The sequence below is a fragment of the Pantherophis guttatus genome, chromosome 2 (genome assembly GCF_059756535.1).
Source record: "Pantherophis guttatus breed Tessera chromosome 2, ASM5975653v1, whole genome shotgun sequence".
NCBI classification, from domain to species: domain Eukaryota; kingdom Metazoa; phylum Chordata; class Lepidosauria; order Squamata; family Colubridae; genus Pantherophis; species Pantherophis guttatus.
Genome location: NC_142064.1, coordinates 263,290,299 through 263,298,779, shown reverse-complemented (window position 1 = coordinate 263,298,779; position 8,481 = coordinate 263,290,299).

The window sequence follows — 8,481 nt, the reverse complement described above, 5'->3', positions numbered from 1 at the left end:
TACACTTGGCATTCAACTCACACTTGTGACAATTGCAGTGAGGTCGTGTGATCACCTATTGTGACTTAAGCTGGACAAACTGGGAGTCCTCCTGCTTGAGGAGGCCATGGCTGGGAAGGGGCTTTGCACAGATTCATCTGGTGCACCAATTGTTCCCTTTCCCGGACCGGGAGGCCTTGCACATGGGTCACTCATTCCTTGGTCACCTCCTCTTTGGATTGGTCCCCCAGAAACATCAACTGGTCCAGAACGCAACAGCCCACACAGTAATGGGAGTCCCTAGATTGCTCATGTAACATCTTTGTTGTGTGAGCTGCACTGGATTTTCTTTTAAGGTGCAATTGAAGATGCTGGTTATCACATTTACAGTTATTTTGTTATTATAACAATAGCACTTAGAAGTATATACCACCCACAGTGCTTTAGAGCACTCTCGGTTTAGTGTCAGAATATTGTCCCCAAACATATGGATCCTTATTGTACCGATCCCAGAACGATGGAAGACTGAGTCAGCCTCGAGCCTCACTATGACTGAACTCCAGGCTGCAATATTGCATTTTAACCATTGAGACAACAGGGCACCTGTCCCACCTTTATTTTTCTTGCATCCATCTCTCCTACTAGGTCAGGTAGGGTGGCCACGCTCCTAGCCCCTTCCTTTAAATATTGCCATGTGACAGGAGCTAAGAAGTGAGCCTTTTCCATTGCAGACTCTTCCCTATGAAACTCCTCCACCTGAAGTTTGGCAGATCTTTATCCTCCTGGTCTTCTGTAAAACAAGGAAGATCTAGCTGTTCCCCTAAGCACTGGGATAAGAGATGCCTGCACATCAGAAGCTTGATTTGTTATCTGTTCTAAAGTTAATTATTGATTGGGAACCGGCCATACCATAACATGGATGGCTACATAAATACTTTAAATCAATCAGAGGAAAAAAAGATGAATCCCCAAAATGGCCACACTTTGGCTGTCCTTGTGCAAATTGCTTGAGGCATTCTACACATTTAATTATCAAATTTATTTGCTGCTAATCCTGTGGTTAACTTCTCCAATTTAACTCCTTTCAAGGAGAAAATTGCCAGTTTGTAGAAGGAATAGCACCGAGCATGAATGTAGATAGTAAGGACAGGAGGCCCGGTTAACTTCTAACTTGAACAAAAGGAAGAATCACCTTTTTGGAATTCCCAGACGATCCAAATGCCATCAACCTTGATAGAAGTGTGCTGCATTTTAATAAAATGCTTTTGGAGTAAAACTCTATCTAAAGATAGTTTTCTATTTAAGATAAATTAATAATTTAGTTTATTCAGCATGAAATGGAGCTTACTTATATATAGCGTAAGACTGTATGTTCTGTAATATTGGGACTGTCGGTGAGTCAACAGCAGGTCAGAGGAGGAGCTCCTGTGGGTTGCTCTTTAAAAATTATGAGAAACTGGAGGCGAAATTGGGAATCCAAATAGTAAAGAAAGTGAAATATCTTGGAATTTGGCTGACAGCAAAATGTTCTTCTATAAAAGAGGGTAATTATACCAAATTTGTTATACAACAAATACAAAAGGATTTGGAAAATTAGGCAAAATTACAATTATCATTAATCGGAAGAATTGTGACAATAAAAATGAATATTTTACCTAAAATCTTATTTCTATTTCAAACAATACCAATAAAACTTCGGAAAAAATATTTTGTAGAACTAAATAAAACAATCTTAAAATTTATTTGGTTAGGGAAGAAAGCCTGAATAAAACTTAAACTCTTACAGGATAGTAGAAATAAGAGAGGATTTGGACTCCCAGATTGGGAACTTTACCATCAAGTGGCAGCCGTAACATGGCTTAAGGATTGGATAACTCTTAAAAATAAAAGGGTAATAACAATAGAAGGCCATGACCTACAGCTTGGCTGGCACACATTCACCTGGGAGAGAAAAAATAAATATCATACGTAATTTCAGAGACATCAGGTAAGAGAGGCCTTGTTAGACGTGTGGGGGAAAATCAAGAGAAATTATTACACAAAAGTTCCAAGGTGGCTACCAACCATGGAAGCAATGATTTACCCCAATGTATTAGACTGGAATAAGGTAGTGACATACAAAAAGTTATTGGATGGGCAAGGAAAACTTAAATCTAACCAAAACCTAAAATTTAAAGGAATAGAAATAGATTGGCGGCTACGAGCGGTGGTGCACTCCGGCCCCCAAGACTCCGCTCGTTCCCCAGGTTGCACATACCCTCAGGGCCCGGGCCTTCGGCTGATGTTGTGCAATGCCAGGTCTGTAGTAAATAAAGCCCTCCTCATTTGTGATATTGTTCAGGAGGGGGGAGCGGACCTGGCAGGTATTACGGAGACCTGGTTGGGACAGGAGGGGGGTTCCCCTCGTTGAAATGTGCCCACCAGGTTTCCATGCATTTCATCAGCCGAGGGCACAGGGGAGGGGCGGGGGGGTAGCAGTTATTATTAAAGAAGGTCTTAGACTGAGGGAGGCCACTGTTTCTCAGACGGCCGGCTGTGAGTCCCTCCTTGTGAAGTGGGGTAATGGGGTACAGATGGGTTTGCTGATCACATATCTGGCTCCCTGCCACGTCATCGCCGCGGTGGCGGTTGACACCCCTAGATTTATGGTCATGGGGGATTTCAACCTGTGGGTGAGATGTCTGAGGTGGCTCGGGAGTTCATGGCTTCCATGACAGCTATGGACCTGACCCAGTTAATTCATGGCCCTACCCACACAGGGGAAAACTCGCTGGACCTGGTTTTTGTCTCTGGACAGTGGTTGAGTGATCTTGAGATAGGGGATATAGTCACCGAGCCCTTGTCATGGTCGGATCGCTCCTTCGCCTTGACCTTCGAACCGCTGCACCCCGCCGCAGGGAGGCGGAGCCGGTAAGATGGTTCCGCCCCAGGCACCAGATGGAGCCTGATAGGTTCCAGATGGAGCTTGGGCCATTCCCTGAGGCTCTGGCACACGCCAGATGAAGCACGGGAAAAGATGCCTAGAGAGCAGTTGGAGGGCCAATCTTTCTGAATCCGATCGGACACTGGTAAGATCTCATATTAAGAATTACCTAGTGGCAATAATTATTTTGCTGCTCTTATTGTGTCATCAGAGAACTGCCCAGCCGCCCTGTTTAGGGTGACCCGCTCCCTGCTTCACCAGGGAGCGCGGGAGGACCCCTTGGAGGGTAGAGCTGAGGACTTTGTACAGTATCTGTATGACAAAATCACTCAGATTCGGGAAGACCTGGACTCCGACTGGATAGTTTCAGGGGGGATGACTGAGGCAGGTCTTGAGAATGTTATCTGGGATGAGTTTGATCCTGTGACTCCTGATGACGTGGACATGATTCTGGGCAGACTGAATGCAACCGCATGTTTGTTGGACCCGTGTCCCTCCTGGTTAGTGCTGGCTTCCCGGGAGGTGACGCGAGGCTGACTCCAGGGGATTATAAATGCTTCATTGGGTGAGAGTGACTTCCCCGCCACCTTGAAAGAGGCGGTGGTGAGGCCTCTCCTCAAGAAGCCTTCCCTGGACCCGGCAGTGTTAGCAAATTATCGTCCGGTCTCCAACCTTTGCTTTGTGGCGAAGGTTGTTGAGAGTGTGGTTGTGCGACAGCACCCCCAGCACCTGGATGAAACGACGTATCTGGATCCATTCCAGTCAGGCTTCAGGCCTGGGTACAGCACGGAAATGGCATTGGTCGCGTTGGTTGATGATCTCTGAAGGGCTCGGGTTGCTCCTCTGTCCTAGTCCTATTAGATCTCTCAGCGGCTTTTGATACCATCGACCATGGTATCATGCTGCACCGGTTGGAAGAGTTAGGGGTGGGGGGCACTGTGTTGCAGTGGTTCTCCTCCCTTCTCTCCGACCAGTTGCAGTCTGTGTTGGCAGGGGGGCAGAGGTCGACCCTGAGGCCCCTCATGTGGGGTGCCACAAGGGTCGGTCCTCTCGCCCCTTTTGTTCAACATTTATGTAAAGCCACTGGGCGAGATCATCTGTGGTTTCAGGGTGAAGTACCACCAGTACGCTGACGACACTCAGCTGTACGTCTCCACCCCGGACCACCCCGATGCCCTTGAAGTTATGTCCTGGTGCCTGGAGGCCTTGCGGATCTGGATGGGGAGAAACAGGCTCAGGCTCAAGCCATCCAAGACCGAGTGGCTGTGGTTTCCGACGTCCCAATATAGTCAGTTGGCGCCATCACTGACTATTGGGGACGAATCATTGGCCCCCATGGAGAGGGCTCACAACTTTTTTTTTTTTTTAAATTTGATTTATATGCTGCCCTTCTCCGGAGACTCAGGGCGGCTTACAATGCGCTAAGCAATAGCCTTCATTCTTTTTGTATATTTATACAAAGTCAGCTTATTGCCCCCACAACTGGGTCCTCAATTTACCTACCTTAGAAAGGATGGAAGGCTGAGTCAACCTTGAGCCTTGGCGAGATTCGAACCTGCAGTAATTGCAGGCAGCTGGTCTTAATAACCAGCTTAATAACAGGGTGCCTTAGACCACTGTACTACCAAGGCTCTTCTTTGGTAGTACAGTGGTCTACTAGTCCAGGAGGACTTGGGCGTCCTCCTGGATTCACGGCTGTCTTTAGAAGAGCATTTGACGGCCGTGACCAGGAGGATTTTTCATCAGGTTCGCCTGATTTGCCAGTTGCGTCCCTTTCTGGATCGGGACTCTTTACTCACGGTCACTCATGGTCTCGTCACTTCCCGCCTGGACTATTGCAACGCTCTCTACATGGGGCTCCCCTTGAGGAGCACCCGGAAGCTCCAACTGGCGCAGAGTGCAGCCGCGCGGGTGGTTATGGGAGTGACATGGTGTTCCCATGTAACACCTCTCCTATGCGAGCTGCACTGGCTTCCGGTGGTCTTCCGGGTGCACTTCAAGGTTTTGGTTACCACATTTAGAGCGCTCCATAGCTTAGGACCTGGTTACCTACGGGATCGCCTGCTGCCACCAATAGCCTCCCACCGGCCGGTACACTCTCATAGAGAGGGGCTCCTCCGGGTGCTGTCGGCCAAACAATGTCGACTGGTGGCCCCCAGGGGGAGAGCCTTCTCTGTGGGGGCACCTACTATCTGGAATGAGCTCCCCGCGGAGATACGGAGGATCCCGGATCTGCGCACCTTCCGCCACACTCTTAAAACCTTTTTATTTCATCAGGCTGGCCTGGCCTAATCTTTTCCCTTTTTAAAATGTAAATTTTAATGTGTTTTAAATTATTGGGGTGTTTTAAATCTGTCTTGGGCCAAATTGTTTAATTTGGTTTTACTTTGTTTTTAAATTTTGTATTTATGTGTTTTATCTGTGGCTGTTCACCACCCTGAGTCCTTCGTGCATAGGGTGGTATATAAATTAAATAAAAATGAAAATGAAAATGAAAAAAAATATTTACAAATTCAGACAAGGTATAAAAAAGATTTAGAAAATTTTGGCTCCCAAAGAGAACAACAAAAATTGGATAAAATATTATTAGGGACAGAGGAAAAAATGATAACCAAAACTTACAACTGTTTTTTAAAATTTAAAATGGAGGAGGAAACAGTAAAAGAGACGATGATAATCTGGGCCAAAAATTTTGGATATAACATCTAATTGGAACATTGGGAAAAATTATGGGAGAAAAATTATAAATTAACGATGTCTGCATCTTATAAGGAAAACATGTACAAAATGTTTTATCGTTGGCATCTACCTCCGGCAAGGCTGGTGAAAATGTTCCCCAATAAACTAGCAAACTGTTGGAGATGTTATTATGAACAAGGGACATTCTATCACCTGTGGTGGACATGCCTGAAAGCTAAGAGGTATTGGATGAAAATTAAAAAATGGTTAGAAGAAATTACAGAACAAAAATTGAGATGAAACCAGAACTCTTCTTACTGGGTATCATAAAAGGAAATATAAGTAAAAAGACTCAATACATCATACTCCACATCATAACAGCAGCCAGAATTACATTTGCCCAGAACTAGAAACAGGAAAACATGCCATCAAACACAATGATAATTAAAAAGGTACTGGACTGTGCAGAAATGGATGAATTAACCATTATGTTAAAAGAGAGAGGAAACAGAGTGTTATAAAATCTGGAACATGTGGTATAAATGGCTAGAAACTAGATGTAAAATTAATGTATAGAATATACATAGAAATCATGTTAAAGTGAAAACTGTATATATTTATGAATATGATAAAGGATGTTAAAGGTTAAAGAGATTAAGTATATATAAGTATATTTAATATATAAACAATTTATAAAACGTATACTAAAGTTGAACAATTGGTTTTATGTATTTAGATGTATAAATACAAAAAAAATTACATAAATGTATAAAACAATAGGCCGTAAATGGAAAATATGTAATTAGAATGCAATAACTGAAAGCTGTAAAAGCGGAAATATGATTTTAAAACTAAAAAAGATTGAATAAAGATTATTTTTAATTTTTTTTAAAAAAAATATGATTTAAATCGAGTTTATTTAAATCAAGCCTTTTTACTAGTGATTTAAACCGTCATTTAAACCGTGGTTTAAATTGACTTGATTTAAATCAAATTCACCCTGGTGCACACTGATCAAGGAAAGATTCAAACTAGAAATAAGGAGAAATTTAAGACAGTCAGAACAATCAACCAATGGAACAGCTTGCCTTAAAAAGTTGTGTGAACTTTATATGAAAACTCTGCAATCTAGGCATTTGAATGATTACTCCCCTATATGTAACCTTACATGCGTAATAAGGCTAGACCTATAACTGAAATCTTTCCCACAGTTGGGACATTCATAATGTTTTTTTCCTGTGTGAGTCCTCTGGAGTCTCATCAGGTAGGAATTCAGACTGAAACTTTTCTCACAGAAAGGGCATTTATATGGTTTCTCTCCTGTATGTGTTCCGCCAGGTGGGAATTCTAAAACTTTTCCCAAAAACAGTATATTCAAAGAGTTTCTCTCATGTGCGAGTCCTCTTGTATTTTAACAGATTGTAATGCATGCTAAATCTTTTTCCACAATACAGACACTCATATGGTTTCTCTCCCGTGTGAGTCTTCCAGTGCTTCCCTAAGTCAGACTTGCAACTGAAACCTTTCCCACATTCTGAACACTCATATGGGCCTTCTCTGTGGGGGCACCTACCCTCTGGAATCAGCTGCCCCCAGAGATAAGGAGAATCCAAGACCTCGGTGCCTTCCGCTGTGCCCTTAAAACCTTCTTTTTCCAACAAGCCGGGCTGGCCTAACACTTTTTAAAATGTTTTTAATTGTCGGTTATTGTTTTAATCAAGGAGCCAAATTTATATATATCTTTTTAATTGTATTTTAATGTTTGTAGTTTATGTTTTTACTTGGCTGTTCACCGCCGAGTCCTCAGGGAGAAGGGCGGTATACAAATTTAAAAATAAATAAATAAATAAATAAATCTTGGGGGTGCAAGATAACTCCCCCAAACTACCTTTGCAACTGAGAGAAACTTGAAGAGTGAAGCTAGACCCTACTTACCTTCACAAGATTAGCCAGATGCTGCATCATAAAAGTTGGTAAAGGTCGTTTGTATGTGCAGCCTTAAAATGATTGCCAGCTTCATCCCATAAATAGAACAAAATACGGGACAAAACCTTGAAGGGCCCACCCACATTGCTTCCAAAAACACTAGACAGGAAATATTATTTTTCCATCTGCATTCTTGCTAGTAAATCTCACTAGAATGCAAAATTCCTCTGAGAAGCCTTCCTAATTTCCAGAGGAATTAAGATTCCAGCATCGAATGTACTTAGGCAGCTTTGGGGAAAAAATTTGGTGGGCACTAGTTTGTAGAAAGCTGATCTAAAGCATCCTGTGCTTTAGTCATTGGCTCTCAGTCGCCCTCCAAACCTCTCCACATAGCAAAATTTTATGACTGATTTCCTTTGGCTCCCAAGGATTTAGGAGATGGAAGCACCAGCAAGCCAGAGGCTTCAGGCTAACTTCATTTCTGGCCAGGGCTGTGTCCAGGATTTTAAGTCTGCAAATTACCATGTGTTTCTGTAATTTCCTTAGCACAGGAATCTCCATTAAGTCAAAGTGAGTGAGACACCTTCCCAGCAGGGCCTAGAAAAAGGGAGCTCAGAGGGGCTGTCTGTATTTGCTAAACAAAACTAATACACTTTTTAAAGACACGTTTGAAAGCATTGTAAAAAGAATGGCAGCATGCACGAACACACAAAAATGTTTCTGCTTGACACGTATTTTTTAAATTAGAAATTTAATATTCAAAACACACAAAAACAATAGGATTTAAGCAATAAACAAGAAATTGGGAAAAATACCTCACAGTTATGACCAGGGTGGATAAAAATCAATGATTTAAAAAAAAAATCAGTTTTTTTTTATTTAAATCGGATTTTTTTGATTTAAATCGGATTTTTTTTTATTTTTATCAAATTTATTTTAATAAAAATCTTTTGGAGTAAAAATATCGTATGATA